Source organism: Microcebus murinus, chromosome 14, assembly GCF_040939455.1.
Source record: "Microcebus murinus isolate Inina chromosome 14, M.murinus_Inina_mat1.0, whole genome shotgun sequence".
Lineage (NCBI taxonomy): Eukaryota > Metazoa > Chordata > Mammalia > Primates > Cheirogaleidae > Microcebus > Microcebus murinus.
The window spans coordinates 45,270,400-45,287,947 of NC_134117.1; the positions used below are offsets into that span (position 1 = coordinate 45,270,400).

Below are 17,548 nucleotides of genomic sequence, written 5' to 3' on the forward strand. Positions count from 1 at the left end.
GGTCTAAAATTAGTTCAAGTAAATAGTTTAAAAAATAAAAATCTTATCTGCCTCCAATATTTCCCATGATCCTTTACCTTTGTTTCTATGCTCTGTTCTCCAGGAACATGCTCACCTTGCTCTGGTCCATCTCTCCAGAGCCGACGTCCATTTTCCTGCAGTTTCTTTGAACACAGTATACACAATGTCTAGCACATCATCTTTGGTGTCAGACTAACTTGAGGATAGATTCTGACCTGGTCTGTCATTAGCTGGGTGATGTGAGGTATACTATGTGGCCTTCCTGGTTCTTGATTTTCTCATTTTAAAAATGGACATGAAATGATACTTTATTAAAGGATTGTTGAGAAGATTAAAGGAGACGCTGCTTGCACAGTGATAAACACAAGGGACTTGTACATAGTAGGTGCTCAACAGAAGTTATGATCTTTAGTGGAAATGCCATTTCCTTTAGAACTTGTCTATGATTCATCTGTAAAACCTCTTTTCCTCTTTGTTCCTTCAGTATATACCAATTCAATTCGTACCATTTAAATTTGTATTTGATAGTTAATAAGCTGTTCTTAAGTTTAGATAATTTTCTCAATTAAATTATAAAATCATTTGATGCAGAAAGAGTAGTCTACTTCTTTTATCGTGCCACTCTGCCTAATTCAGTATTCTGCACACAACACATGATGAATGTTCACTGACTGACTGATTATAAAGTTGGCAACACTGTATTCTTTCAGCTTCCTAATGAGTTGAAGCTTTCATATACTGATAATATTTAATACACTGAAAATGCTGCAACTTTGTATGTTGGCAAAAATATTTAAACATTGCATTTATTTCTGCGTTTTGAATTAAATGCATATGACATTTCCACATAACACATCATAAGACTACACCATAGTAGGACAGTTTTGAACATAGGTGACACAGCAGTACTTCATCAAAATTCACCACCGCACCTTCAGTCTAAGCAACTTTCATTCTGCTGTGTTCGTTTATGAATGGTTCATGGTAACAAATCAAAAAATGAGTATGTGATTTTTTTTATCAGACACTGATGAAAAAATCTCTATTCCAAGAAAGATGTCGATTTCATTCTTTGGTTTGTGGAAGGAAGGTCTAGCTAGAGATGAAAGTTGTGTGATTGAATTTAACAATGATCGATCTTAGAATTTTAGGGAAATGGGACGATGGCTAGGATGGGTTTAAGGAATCCACAGTGCTTTGGCCAAGAGGGTGGGTTTTTAGTTCAAGCTGTCTGGATTCACATCCTTGTCCACGACTCATTAGGCTAGCTACATAATACGTTAGGTATGTGTGGTTTTTGGTTTTTTATTCATCTCTGCCTAGTTTCTTTATCTCCAAAGTGAGAATAATATAATAATAGCATCTACCTAATCAGGTTTTTGTGAGCATTAAGTAAAATACTCATGGTATAGACTATCATGTACTTCATAATTGCACAATACATTGTAGGTTTTCTCACTATGTATAGGTCCCTCTCTTTCCTTCAGGTCATAGAATCTAAGAGGATGAGACCAAACTTACTTATTTTTAAGGCCAACCTAGTTATTTTCACAGCTGAAGTAACTGAAGCACAGAGACTTATTCAAGGCGGCAAAGTTCTTATTGTTTATCGAAAATGGCTAGCTCAGGAGATGATAAATGAAATCCTTACACATCCATTGGAGTTAATAGCAAACAGCAGTCCTTACTAAAATGAATTTAACCCCTATTTCTCCCTTTTGATTGGTTTCATGACAGTGGGTCTTAATTTAAAGAAAAGCACTGGGTGTTCATTGAAGCATTATTGCTTACTAAACATATACATCTCGGGCAAGGAAGATTGCAAAACTCGCAAATATTCCAAATGCCCAGTGACAGAAAAAAAAAAGTGTGGTATATTTACACAATGGAAAATAATACAGGCATCAAAAAAAGAATAAAATATAGCTACATGAAACAAAATAAATTCATTTTAGCAATGATGTTACATGAAAATTGTAAGTTCCCATTACAGCATTTTAAAAGTTGAAAATAACTGAAATGAACAAATATAATTTTTAGACATGATAAAATGATATAAATGGAAAGCAAACTGATGACAGATACACAATTTGAGATGCAGTTATTTTGGGGGGAAATAGGGATAAGACTGGATAATACCAATGAAGAATATGTAAGTAATTTCTAATGTTGAAGTTTCCATGATGAGAGTAGTTTTTGGCATTTAATATATTATTAAAACAAAGAAAATAAGGAAGGCATTGTACAAATTAACAACAGAATGTGTCAAGAATAATAATATTTTAAGCACAATAGCATGCATGTTTGTGTGCTATCTATCTATATAGCTGCATTATGCTTTTTATTTCCTCATATTAGGAAGTTAAGATGAACATATCATATGTTGCTTTGTCATCACAAGACTTTTAAGAACTTCCTCATTCATAGCAGAATGTTCAATACTCAGAACAGCTATGTTTAAGGCAAATTTCGATTCTATTTCTGTCAAAGAAAGAAGTGTAATGAATAGGATCTTGCATGTCTATCCACCCAATGTCTCCCACTAATGTTCAGCAGAAATCTGATTCTTTGCTCGTTGGCTGTATGTTATTGTTCTATTGTCCCACAGCTCATCAAGCTGCATGTCTTCCCTGGGGGAAGCCAATGCAATCATACTATCCATCCTCCCATTTTATAGATATGCACCTTGAGATAAAGTATTCTGCCTGAACTGCAGGTCTTTGAGGTCTTCCAAATTCTCATTTGGTGCACCACTATGCTTTTTCCATCTCTTCTAAGTTGATAGAGAATTTGACAGTCATGCATTTCATTGATCCATCTTCCCCAGTAGAGCACATTTAAAGGATTATGACTTTGCTTTCCATGATGTAACACTTCCATTATTTGTGACTGTGACTCCAATAGTAGGAATGCTTGGAAGGGCCATTGTGGAACTTAATTAGTATTGCCTTGTAAAGCATGAAGGTGTAATTTCCTTCTCGCACCTTATAATGATCTATGTTCGGCATACACTCAAGCTATCACTGGTGCTCATGTCATTATTCTAACCTCACTTTATGTGACATGATATGTGTATATATTTTTGCCTTTTGTGCTGCTAAACCTTGCTTAGAAGCATTCCAGGGGAGCTGAGAGAGGAAACTTCTGAGCCTTAGGGATTTTGCAAGATTCTAAAGACTATACAGAGCCACAGTGAAATGGGAAGTGTGAAAAAAGATGTGAGGACGTCAGAACAATCACATTGCTTCCTCCTACCTCGAAGTCTTACTGTACATTTGTACAAATAAAATAAATTAAAATTTACCCAAGATTTGAAGAGGTCAAAGATCAAAAATTTGGAAGTCCAAGAGTATAGAAGAGACAGGGCTGACGTTTTTGATGGGAGGTGGTATCATGAGTCCCACTGATCAGCCATATGACTTTAGGTGCATTAATATCCCTAAACCTCAGATAACAATAGCACCTTCTTCATAGGATTATTTTCAGGATTACGTGAAATGTGGTGTATATGGCATATATCATGTAGTCAACAGTGATTAGACATTGTTATTGTAAAAAGAAGAATGACACATCCCTTGGAAGGCTTTTCCTGAGGATTAAATGAGATAATATATGTTATATGCCTGGCATAATGTCTGACATGTAGTAGGGACAGAGGATGAGTAGCTTTTATTCCTCAACTCTTTTTATTAAAAATAACACCAGGATCCTCAAAGAATAGGGTTTAAGGCTCCGATTTAACATTTTTAGGGCTGGATGATTTGTAAAACCTTTGAAATATACAGAATATTTTTCCAGTCTTTCACTCACTTGTTCCATACAATAAGCTTGTTGCATACTCTTCTGAAAAATAAGGTTCACCATTCCCTAATTTTGCAGAAGAAATGATAACTCACAAAGTTTAAGTGAAATGTACCATTGGAAAAATATTGGAAAAATATTCTGTATATTTCAAAGGTTTTACAAATCATCCAGCCCTAAAAATGTTAAATCGGAGCCTTAAACCCTATTCTTTGAGGATCCTGGTGTTATTTTTAATAAAAATCCTATGAAGAAGGTGCTATTGTTATCTGAGGTTTAGGGATATTAATGCACCTAAAGTCATATGGCTGATAAGTGGGACTCATGATACCACCTCCCATCAAAACGTCAGCCCTGTCTCTTCTATACTCTTGGACTTCCAAATTTTTGATCTTTGACCTCTTCAAATCTTGGGTAAATTTTAATTTATTTTATTTGTACAAATGTACAGTAAGACTTCGAGTTAGGAGGAAGCAATGTGAAAATGTACCATTTATGCAGTGGGAGGGGAAGGATTTGAACTCATGTGTGTAGGACCCTGAAGCCAACATTCTTTCCATAGTACCTCTCTAAAGAGCTTACTGTTGAGCTAACAATATCAAATTACAAATTTCTGCCTGCTCATTACCTGAAATCATTCATTCATGCTATCTTCATGGTTGTATTGATGCAACTGGACCCACTGACTGGGTCCCTTAGAGCAGAGCAAGGTTTGAGAGGCAACTACCTACCAACCAAGAAGCCAGGCAAGTGAATGCCATGTAAAGAATTTTTTTTTTAAAGATTGTGGTTTGTTTAAAGAAAAAGAACTTTTTGGAGATGCAGCAGCAGCAAATCTATCAGCTCCTTGTAGTGTCATCAATCACAGAAGGAGAGGGGAAAAAAGCGAGCTGGACCCAGTACCCATCCCTGTAAATTATTTTTCAGGAAATCCTGCAGGCTTGGTTTTTTACCAGGAAACAATTACAGTTTAATATAGAGGACCACAGAATTCACATGGAACCGATTTCTATTTCTTTTTGTTCTGCTTACACAAAGGAAATGCAATTTTTCAAAAAGAAAAAAAAAAGCAGCAGAGAAATACACAAGCGCTGGACTAATATAGTGGCGCCTGTCACTTACAACTGAGGGATTGTGTCATTTCTCATTGCCAGTCCTGACAGCGCCTCAAATAAAGAGGAGTCTTAGCAAATTATGTTCTTGATATTGCTTACAGAAATGCGGTGGGCCCATTTTAAATAATAAAGTGACAATGCAAAGACCCCAAGCTGGATATGAAGAAAGTTTACCATATCTTAAGTGATGGTTCATTATTTCGCTCATGCCATTATTTTAATCTCATGTTTTTATCAAGTATCTTTAAATGTGCAAAATTTAAAAGGACGAGGTAAGTTCATATTTTATCTGAATCCAGGGAAAGAGATTGTTAAATTATCACTTTGATATTAAATAACTTGAACCTGTGCAATGACCTTTGAATATGCAAATGGAGTAGCTTTCTTCCAACAAAAATGTGGTTTGCTAATTATTAAAATGATAAACGGGAAAAAAATGGAAGAAAACTGGAAATATCTTTGAAGCAAACCTCATTGAAGGTTTATGTGATAAGGATAAAGAAAATGTTTTATATTTATGTACAGGTTCAGAAGAATGATTGTCTAGAGCTGTTCAAATCTGTGACTTTGCAGCTGTAATCAAAACCAGCAGGAGAGTTTCTGACTTACATCCCTGGCAAAGAACTCGCAGAATACATAATACATACCCAGAAGAGTTAAAGAGAATTTCAATAGTTTCTTAGGTAACAATTTTCATTCTCCGCTCTTAAGATGTTTGCAAAATGAAAGGCTGCAACCTCACGCCAAATAATAATTAAACATCCCTTTCCATTTTTAAATGAGCTTTTTAACACCAACGTGCTTCTGAATCTAATGATTCCCAGAAATGAGAGATGAGTACAACTTCCTAGGATGATGGTGTCTGTGGGCGTATTTTTCCTAGAAATGGACCATTTTGACCTTGAGCTGCAGCATCTTGGATGCTTGATTGTCAGGACTGCCCCCAAGCAGAGAGAGTGCCCCAAGTAGGCCGGGCTTGGACAAGCACCCGTGGGGACTTGGATGTGATATCCCATTTGGTTTTACTCTTGGGAGATTTGGCATAGGTTGGTCTCTAGACCAACTGTGATTCTCTTATGTTACAATTGTGGAACCCATTTCCTTTGCACACTGGGAGTTATATGTATGTAATTCTTCAGAGAAAAGTTCTCTACAGACATCTATAGTGAAGGCACCAGAAGGCACCACATTTCTTGACTTCCCATCTCTGCTCACCTGGCCCTGGTGAGGCCAAATGATCTCCATTGCTGAGTTGGAGTGGAGCACGGTGGTAAAACACATGGACTCCAGAGCCATTTGGTAGCATGCACCCTTGGACAAGTTACTTCTCTGGGCCTCAGTTTCCTCATCTGGACTGATGAGTAGTATTATGCTACTACCTATCTCAAGGTGTTGTGTTGCCAGCACTGAAGTTAGGTATCAATACTCTGTACTAGAAACTGCCTGGGTAATGGAGGAGTCAACTCGGGAATCCTGGGTCTGTCTCAGAGAAGTGAAGGTGGGTGCAGCCTAAGCTAGTTCAAGAGAAACAGTGAAAATGATAACAATCAAAAGCATCCCATTGAGTGCTGATAGGTTTCTGGCTTTCTTCTAAGCACTTAATACTACACAGTTAGGCCAGGATCAGATACTGTTTTTAATCCTACTTTACAGATGCAGAAAGCTCATCAGTGGTAGAGCTTGAACCCCAGTTTGTTTGTCACCAAATCTTATTCTCTTTATCATTCTGCTGGGTTAGCTCCCTAGGAGGTTAGGATTGGGAATCCCAGTGACTTGGGATCTCAGCCTCCTTAAGTCATTAACTAGTTCTGTAGCTTTGTGACCTTGGATAAATCATTTCATTTCTTTGTAGCTCTATTTTTTCTTTTAATAAAATGGCATGATCTCTATGGCCTTTTCCAGCTCTGACAACCTATGTTTCCATAAGGAGAGGATATATTTGTGAGGGAGGAGGAAGGAAAGAGACAGAGAGAGGGAGAGGGAAGGGGAGAAGGTGAGGGAGAGGAAGGGAGAGGGAGGGAAACTTCTATGTGTAGTTATAATTGAACATAATGATACCTCTGTAGCTTGTAAGGAACTCAAAACACTTTCACATACTTCAGTACATTCATTCTTGTACAATATGCCTATATATCATCACCATCATTTTAATAAATGAGGAAACCGCAGTATAGAAAGTTTGTGACTTTCCAAGGTCACATAGCTAAGTCAGAGAATCTAGCAATTTTACTGCCAATATGAAATAGCATTTTCTAGATTATACTGAAAAGCCAATATATAAAACACTCTGAAAACTTCTATTGCTTAATAATGCAAATAGAAATGTACTTCATGTTATGCAATCAAAGAGTTATTTGATAGATATAAATCAAATGCCTTTAAATCAAATCCTATTTGTCACTGGGAACTCTGTAATTTCAGTTTGATCTTCAATGGGTGATAGCGCCTTTAGATTTTTTTTCCTACCTTATTTCTATACTTTGTCTCCAAGCTTTAACCAGTTATTCAATGTGCAATGAAAATTCATATTTAAATGACCCTGCTGTAAATCCACTATAAATTCTGTGACTATATATTCATAATGAAATTCATATGCTCCACTATGCCTCTATATGCCAGAGTTTCAGTATATATTAATGCAGACAATGGTCTCCAATCTAACCTCCTTGACAAGGTTTTAAAAATTAAATGAGATATCTACGACAAAGCTTATACCAAAGTAAAATACATAGGAGGCATCATCTGGTTTGTAAATCTGAATTTTTGCTTTAGATTTTTCTCATTGAAATTTCTTAAAAAGAGATTTTGGTAAACTTACAAATGTTCTTTCAATATCATATGAACTGGATTTTGAAAACTGATTTTGAAGTTTCCCAAGTGTTTGACAGCAAATAATTTTCAACCTATAGGAAAATGTGGAGCTATCCTTAAAAAAGAATGATGGAATCAAATCTGTTAGCAATAATACAAAGATAAAAATCCTGGTTTCTATTTTTAACAGAAGCTTGGATCTGTTGATATTTATGCATCTTCCTGTGAGCATGTACATATAAAGCTTCTCCTTTTGAAATCTCAACTGTAAAATAAAATCAGAAAACTCATCCCTTTCTTCTTCTCTCCTTCTTTCTCTCTTTTAAGTTTGCTGTTCCAGAGGAATTATTCTTTTTAGGGCTTTTTGATGGCAGACAAATTTGTTTCTCAAATGGAGCATTAGTTTTTGCAGTTCTGCTGGAGGGCTGTAGGAGATCGGAATGCCTGTTTGCTTCACAGATTCTCGTAAAATTCAACTTCTCTCAGTCATTCATCTCTCTGATTACTGCTTAGCTATATACACTTTGACAAGGAGAAAAACAGTCTCGATTGTTAATATCAAAAAGCTTTAAGAGTTTGGTTTCAACTGCAACATATGGATATATTTAAAGACTGAAACCCTTCATACATTTTGTGCCCAGATTATAATTTCATTTACTAAATCATTAAGCATGCCTTTAGATGAGAGCATTACTATTAAAAGACTAAAATTCCTAGGGATACAGATCCTATACACATACATATAACTATGCCCATATCGACACACATACATATGTGTGTGCATGTGTATAATGACCATCTCCAATATTTAGTAGGGATTGTTCTCCAAAATGACTCTGCTAAAACAATCACATCTCACAAACCTCAGACAGCGCTAGTGTGCTGGGTTTCTAACCTCTGGAGAATATGGCATTGTGGTTTACTCAGGATAACCAGAGCTGGTGGAAAAGTTAACTACTTGGCAGTGGATCACATTTCTGCAATAATCTAATACACATTGTACATTGATTTGTTTCAGATTTGGCACAAAATTAAGCAGCAAATATAGACATTTCTTTAGTCGTCTGACACCAGACTTGACCAGGAACTTCATTCAGAGGGTATTTTTTTTCTTTTTTGCAACTATTTCTAAGGGGAAGTGAGGAGCACATTTGCAAAAATTTCACCCTCTAAATTTGTGGGTTTGAAATTTTGATCTAAATCCAAATCTTTTGGCATTTAAGTTCATTTGCCTTTGGCAAAAAAAAAAATCCTGTTTTCAAAAAGAAACAAGTCATAAGAGAACTTTATTAAAAAAGGCTCAACCAGCTGTTTAAAAGACTATTTTGATGATGTCAGTTGCAAGTGAATAAAAAACACATGGATTTAAATTCCCTTAAATTATACAAGCCTTTAAAAATTAAAGAAACTATGTTGGGAAAATGTGTTTTAGGTTTATTAAGTTAAGAATCAGTCTTCCATGGTTTCTAAATAGCCTTGTATTGGGGGAGGGGGGCACTCCAATTATTTGTTAAATTTAAAGACAAGTGAGAACATGGTTCAGTAAGAGCCAAGAGACTTATGTTTGTCAACCCAAACTAGAGTGGGTCCCTAACAGCCAGCAAGAAAGCTCATAAAAATCACCTTCTCCTCCCTCCCCAAAACACAGCAATAACAGAGAAAGAATGAGTGTACCACTTTCAACTCACAACCACAGTCTCTGTGATGTTTTATTTCCTGCTGCTTAAATGTTTATTTTTCTATTGTGTAGACAAAGCCCTGATATTTGAAGAGCTGTTGGATTTACACCAATTATTGAAAGAGATCTGCCAACATAAAGGTTTCTCCATTTCTTCTGAAAATCATGGGCTTATTCTTCTAAAACTGAGGGGGGTTTTAGCTTTCATAAATTGGGCAGGGAGACAGACTATAACAACTTTACTATTCAATTCTTAAGGCAACATGACACCTCTGTGCAGAAGAAGATGTGCTGAAGTTTTGACAGATGAGTACATTCATACATAGACTCTGTAACAAAAGCATTTTGAAAGCGTGATTGATGTCCCCAAACAGTCATTTCTTGTTCTTAATTTGGTGAAAAATAAAAGCACATGTCTTCACCTGCTAGTTCTTTGGTCTCCTCCGAGCTATTTTTTTCATGACACTATGATATGATGCTGGGACTCAGCCCCAAAATAGCAGATAGAAACAATCAAATCATGTCTGCCCCAGTGATGTCCTGATATATTTTTTGAATGACTATAAAGCACCATATTCTAATTCTTTAGCCTTGGGACATATAGCAGTTCGATTTTCTAGTTATAATGGAAAGATGAACTCATAGTCCCTATTTTACAGAGTGCCAGATGTTTACAAGTCTGATGAGGGAGGATATAGCTATCATAACTATTGTTGCTCATAAGTCCTATGTATTCTGCTCCCCAGTGTTGCTAAATACTTAACATAGTAGTATATAACAGATGCTTAAGAATCGATGGTTACTATTTCACATATATTATTGCATTTGTCATTTGCAACTCATCTATGAGGTAACTATTTTTATTTACATGTTGCAGATGAGAAAGTCATGAATCAGAGGGGAAACAAGACTTGCTTGAGACCACATAAACTGTTAGAACTTGACACAACATGAATAAAAGTCACGTCTATCTAATTCCAAAACACATGCTTTTCAAATTAAAAATACCCAGCAGAGCAGCTAAAATTTAAAAGACTGACAATATGAGAACATGGAGCAATCAGGCCTTGCATAACCTGTTGATGGGAATGTAAATTGGTAGAACCACTTTGGAGAACTGTCTAGAGGTTCCAACTAAATCTGAACATCTTCACATCTTCCATTCCCACAATTTTACTCCTAAATATAGCAACAGAAATGCACACATAAACTCACCGGAAGACATATACAAGAATGTCCATAGAATGTTCAATTATTTATAATTGCCCCCAAACTAGAAACAACCAAAATATCCAAAAACAGTGTGCTGTATATGACAATTGTGTTATATTCATACAATGGAGTGCTATATAGCTATCAAATGCAGTGACAGAAACCAGATATTAAAAAGTACATTCTGTAGGAGTCCGTTTATGTAACATTTAAAAACAGGCAAAAGTAATCTATTATATTAGATGGGATAATAGTTACCCTTGGGAAAGAGGTAATGGCTGGAAAGAGGCTTGTCTTATTCTTCTGGCATAGCTGGAAATATTGACACGAGTGCTAGTTACATGGGCATGTTGACTTTGTAAAAATTTATTGAGCTGTATTTATATGATTTCTGCACATTCCTACACAAAGTTTCCTAACAAGATTTACTTTTTTAAAAAACAGATTTTTATTTTTAGGGAAGTTTTTGGCTCACAGCAAAATTAAGAGGAAGATACAGTGTTATTCCATATACCACCTACCCCATACGTGTATAGCCTCCACCATTACCAGCATCTTCCACCTGAGTGGTACGTTTGTTGCAACTGATGCTACATTGACACATCATTATCTTTTAACGTCTCTAGATTTACATCAGGGTTCACTCTTGGTGTTGCATATTCTCTGGGTTTAGACAAATGCATAAAGACATCTGGCCACCATTTTAGCATCATACAGAGTAGTTTCACTCTCTGAAAAATCCTCTATGCCAGTGGGGTCTTCAACCTTTTGGGCACCGGGGACTGGTTTCCTGGAAGACAATTTTCCACAGACTAGGGTGAAGGGGAAATGATTTCAGGGTGATTCAAGAGCATTACATTTACTGTGCAGTCAACCCTCTCTGCTAATGATAGTCTGCATTTGCAGCTGCTCCCCAGTGCTAGCATCACTGCCTCAGCTCCACCTCACATCATCAGGCATTAGATTCTCATAAGGAACACACACAACCTAAGTCCTTTGCATGTGCAGTTTACAGTAGGGTTCCTGCTCCTATGAGAATCTAATGCTGCTGCTGATCTGACAGGAGGTGGAGCTTATGCAGTGATGTGAGCAATGGTGAGCTGCTGTACATACAGATGAAGCAAATACAGATTTGCTTGCTTGCCCCACAGTTCGCCTCCTGCTCTATGGCCCGATTCCTAAGGCCAAGGGAGTTGGGGACAACAGCTCTATGCTCTGCCTGTTCATCCCTCCCTTCTCCCTAACCCCTGGCAACCACTGATCTTTTTGCTCTCTGCATCGTTTTGACTTTTCCAAAGTCATATAGTGGTAATCATATATTATGTAGCCTTTTCAGATTAGCTTATTTCACTTAGTAATAAGCATTTAAAGTTCTTCTATGTCTCTTCATGGCTTAATAGTTCAGTTCTTTTCAGAACTAAAAAAACATTTCATTGTCTGGATGTACTGCAGTGTATTTATACATTCACCTTATGGAAGGACATCTTGGATGCTTCCAACTTTTGGGAATTAATGAAACATCTATGTGCAAGTTTTTGTGATGACATAAGTTTTCATGTTGACATAAGTTTTCAACTCCTTTGGATAATCACCAAGGAGTACAATTGCTGGATCATATCACATGACTGTTCTGTTTTATAACAAAACACTAAACTATTTTCCAAAGTGGCTATACACTTTTGTACTTCCATTTGCAATGAGCGAGAGTTCTTGTTCCATATTCTTGTCCGTATTTGGTGTCGTCCTTGTTCTGGATTTGGGCCATTCTGATAGGTGTGTAGTAGTATCTTGTTTTAATTTGCGTTTCCATGATGACATATTATGTGAAACATCTATTACTATGCTTATTTGTTTCATCTATACATCTTCTTTGGTAAAGTATCTGTTAAGGTTGTTCGGCCACTTATTAATTAGGTTGTTTTTTTTTTCCTTATTGTAGAGTTTTAAGTGTTCTTTGTATATTTTTGATAGCAGTTCTTTATCATATATGTTCTTTGTAAATATTTTACCCCAGTAGTTTAGCTTGTATTTTCATTCCTTGACATTGTCTTTCAAACAGCAGAAATTTTAATCAGATTCAGCTTATCAATTATTTCTTTCATGGAGTATGCCTTTGGTGTTGTATCTAAAAAGTGACTGGCAAACCCAAGGTCATCTATATTTTCTCCTGCATTATCATCTAGTAGTTTTATAGTTTTACTTGTTATATTTAGGTGTGTGATCCATTCTGAGTTCATTTTTGTGAAGGGTGTATAGTGTGTGCCTAGTTTTTCATTTTTGCTTTTTTGCATCTAGTTGCTCCAGCATCATGTGTTGACAAGACTACCTTTTCTCCATTGTATTACCTTTACCTTTTGTCAAAGATCAGTTGTATGTAGTTAGGTTGCTCTATTTCTGGGCTCTGTATTCTGTTTCACTGATCTATTTATATTTTTGCCAATACTACACTGTCTTGGTCAATGTACTTTGTAGTAAGTCTTGAAGGCAGGTAGTGTCAGTCCTTCAACTTTGTTCTTCTCTCTCAATATTATGTTGGCTATTCTGGGTCTTTTGCCTCTCAATATAAACTTTAGTATCAGTTTGTTGATATCCATAAAATAACTTGCTGCAATTTTTATTGGGATTATATTGAATCTATAGATAAAGTTGGGAAGAATTGATATCTTGACAATATTAAGTCTTTCTATCCATGAACATGGAATATATCTCCATTTATTTATTCTTTGATTTTGTCCATCTGAGCTTTGTAGTTTTTCTCATATAGATATTGTATATATTTTGTTAGATTTATGATATTTTATTTAATTTTGGGGGGTGCTAATATAAATGGTATTGTGTTAACTTCAAATTCCACTTGCTCCTTGCTAATATATTGAAATACAATTGACCTTTATATATTAACCCTGTATTTTACAACATTGCTATAATCACTTATTAGTTTCAGGAATTCTTTTCTTGACACTTTGGGATTTTCTACATGGACAATCATGTCATTAGTGAACAAAGACAGTTTTATATTTTCTTTCCACATCAGTATACTTTTTATTTCTTTTTTGTTGTTGTTGTTGTTTTGCATCAGCTAGGGCTTTCAGTATGATCTTAAAAAGGAGTGATGAGAGAAGACATCTTGCCTTGTTTCTGATCTTAGTGAGAAAGCTTCTACTTTATCACCATTAAGTATGGTATTAGCTGTAGTTTTTCTGTAGATATTCTTTATCAAGTTGAGTAAATTCCTCTCTGTTTCTAGTTTACTGAGAATTATTTTTTTTTATCACAAATGGGTACTGGATTTTTTTCAAATGCTTTTTTTCACATCTATTTAGGTGAGCATGTGTTTTCTTCTTTAGCCTGTTGATGTGATGGATTACATTAATTGATTTTTGAATGTTGAACCAGCCTTGCATACCTGGGATAAATCCCACTTGGTCACAGTTAATATTTGCTTTTCAATACAAATTTTACTGTCATAAATTTAAGACATGACATCTTCAGGAAGAGGAGGGTGAAACCAGTATACTGTAGAGGAGAGGTACCCTATCATCATGCATGCTGGGCCCCACACTGATGTCCTTCCCATTCCTATAGCCAGTCTTGAGCTATGAAAGCACAAATTTTTGTCAAATAAGCCCAAACTTGGGAATATTTCCAGGAAAACAGGTATTAAACAATCCATATGTTACTGAATCAAGAGACAAAAAAAAAAAAGCACAGAGCCTTTTCCCTACTGATACAGCATCACCCATTGAATAATTCAACTTCAATCATTTACATGTGAAAATATTTTTCAGATATTGAGCCCACAGAAATTCTGGTCAGCTCACTAAGTTTATCTCCACTCTACTAACATTAAAGAAACTCAGACCAGCATGCTTCACCACCCTAGCCTGGTGGCCGAGGAAATGCATACATGGCAATTAGAATTGGGTGTTGACCCTCAAAATGTCTCAATCTCTAAGCCTAATAAAAAAATTTCCCAGCAAGGAGAGGCAGCCCTCAATGCATTCTGGACTTGCTGCCTGATTTCTTTTTGGCAGTGCTAAGCATGTGGCCACAGCCTAATTTGTGCGGTTGATATGCATACACAAGTTTAATTTGGAATCACAAGACCCCAGAGCCCCTGATGCTAAATAACCTGGGACTTCCATCTGCAGCACAGCATATGTTAGTTTGATGCAAAGTAAAACTGGGCAAGAAATCCAAATCTAATTATAAATGTACAGTCAGAATTTCAGGTAAATTACACTTCCTGCAAGTAAATTATTTCCTTAGGACACAGTGGACTTTGGCATACTGACCCGTCTTCCCACACAGCGCCCTCTGCCTGTAAGTATCCCCAGTGGCACCTTGCCAACGGAATGTTAATTTAAGGAGTTTTGAAGCCCTTAACAAGTATTTGTGCTGCACCTAGAAAGAACATTTTGTCTAAATTCTATAAAATATGTAAGACAGAAGAACGAAAGTAAAGTTTAAACACATTCAGTATTCCATCGTGTCTTACGATTATGAAGTGTTCTAGGGCAGGGTTTTTCAAACTGTAGGTTACGATTCATAAGTAGGTCATGGAATCAATTTAGAAGGGCATAACTAGCACTTTAAAAAATGGAAACAGAATTCATTGGGATATTTTAGAATAAACTGCACATGCTGATTGCTGATATTGTTTAGACTTTAGAGCAATATTTTTGTTGTTGTTGTTTAATTTTGTAGGTATGCGTGTACGTACAAGATCAGGATGTATAATGTGTTTGTAACTGGATGGCAGTTTTTTAAAGTTCAAAAAGCACTGCTCAAATATTCATTGTAAACTCATGTAATATTATAATGGTTTTAACCTTGTCATTGCAATAATTTTATAGCTCTTTCATTCAACAAAACCAACTGTGCTCCTGACACATGCTAGGTACTGAAAATAGAGCAGTGAACGAGACCAACAAGGTCTTTTCCTTCAAGGAATATACACTTAGAGGGGAAATATGGCTTAAACAATGAACACACAATTAATTAATTTTGCAATTACAATTGGCACAGGCAGCACAAGGGAAACAAATTCAGAGATTATAAGAATGAATGATGGGAGGATCTGATAGAGATTTTGGGGGTGTCAGGAAACCCTTCCTTAAAGAAGTGACACTTGGCCAGGTATGATGGCTCACACCCTGTAATCCTAGCACTCCGGATGCCAAGGTGAGAAGATCGCTCAAGGTCAGGAGTTTGAGACCTGCCTGAGCAAGAAAGAGACCCTATCTCTACTAAAAATAGAAAGAAATTAGCTGGACAACTAAAAATATCTAGAAAACATTAGTCGGGCATGGTGGCGCATGCCTGTAGTCCCAGCTACTTGGGAGGCTGAGGCAGGAGGATTGCTTGAGCCCAGGAGTTTGAGGTTGCTGTGAGCTAGGCTGGCGCCACAGCATTCTTATTCAGGGCAACAGAGTGAGACTTTGTCTCAAAAAAAATAAAGGAAGTGACACTTGAGATAATATCTGAAGCATGAGTCAGAATGAATTAAGCTCAATCACACAAACGTTCGATATTTTAACATAACCCCTTGATTTTACCAGTTTCCCCATTACTTGGACTCTAGAAAAGACCCTCTTGATACACACAGTGTTTTGTGTCCATGATGTGTCCTCAACACTTTCTTTTCACAGACCCTCGTTCTTTATTCAAATTGACTGATTCCCTGCTTTGAACCCCTCCCTGGCATATCTAGGACTATAAAGTCATCATCAACGGTGCATTTCAGTGAGTACCTGGAAGAGGTAAGGAAAAGGTTTTGGAACCGATTCAGAAGCCAGCTTCTGAACCACGGGGTACGTGTTGACTGGCTCTTCCCCAGATTGCTGCTTCTCTCAGTGTCCTTTTCCAGTCGTGGGAAAAGAGGGGAACACATGACACCCACTTTGCCTCACAGATGACCAATTTCAGCTCCACAAAGTCACGTGATTCTTTTCCCAACTTGGGTAATGAAATAGAGAAAATTTCATGTAACAGATTTCTTCTTGGGGCAAACACTACATTTGTTTACAGAAATAAACTTTGAAACCACTGCTAGGGATGGAATTGTGGGGATGGCAAGATGCCAGTCTGGTACGCAACACATAAGCCCCTTCTTAAGGGGGAAGGCTCTTATTCAAGAGCTAACTTTTCTCTCTGAAGAAAATTTGTGTGGAAGTGTTATGGTAAAGACTGGGTCAGAGCCAAAGGGCTCTGCATAAGAGGGAGGAGAAGTTGACATTCCCTGGAGTTGATCCAAGAAGCTTCATGCTCCATAGAAGACAGATAAGAAAAAACTTTTAGGGCTCCTCTCTTAGCTTTTGGTCCTCGTGGGTTTCCTTCACTTGTGAGCTCATCTTTGCATTTAAAGAGATGTTTGCATCTTATCCCGTATTTCCAAGTGTTGGAGCAGGAGGGTTATTCACACTATCTACTTTGACAAACCATAGCAACAGAAGTCCTGGTATATTCAAATTTTGAGCAAAAACCATTCCTTATACTATATATACAAATTATATTTAGCAATAATGTATTCTTCTTTCATCATCCAAAATATAATTTCTAGGATAATTGTTAAGAGTTGTAAATTTCAGCAGCACAAGTAATATTGTTCCTTTTCTAGAATGTGTGAAAAGTATTATTAAGGGAACTAGGGGATTTCACATTAATGAACCAAATCAGTCTTCTGGGCTGGTGATCCCTACGTTTTGACCAGAGACTCTCAACTGCAGGTGTGGTCCTCTACTGATCTCCAGAAGAAATGGAAAATGAAAATAAAGGCAATTCTGGTAAGAAAATAAACTTCCTATTTTGTTCCCTCTCACTTATCTTGGTGATAATCAAAATTGGTCAGACACATTCATTTGCTAAGTTTTTAACAGCTTTCAGGCAGAAAGCACACTGGAGAAAGTTT

General features: G+C 36.6%; 1 long non-coding RNA gene across 1 annotated transcript in view; it reads left to right on the forward strand.

Annotated features, from left to right (window-relative positions):
- LOC105870262 (uncharacterized) overlaps positions 1-16,396 on the forward strand; it is a 193,338-nt gene extending 176,942 nt beyond the window's left edge. The window contains exon 3 of the long non-coding RNA XR_012922963.1: positions 16,290-16,396. This is a non-coding gene — a long non-coding RNA (uncharacterized LOC105870262). The remainder of the gene's footprint in view (positions 1-16,289) is intronic.
- The last annotated feature ends 1,152 nt before the right edge of the window (positions 16,397-17,548 follow it).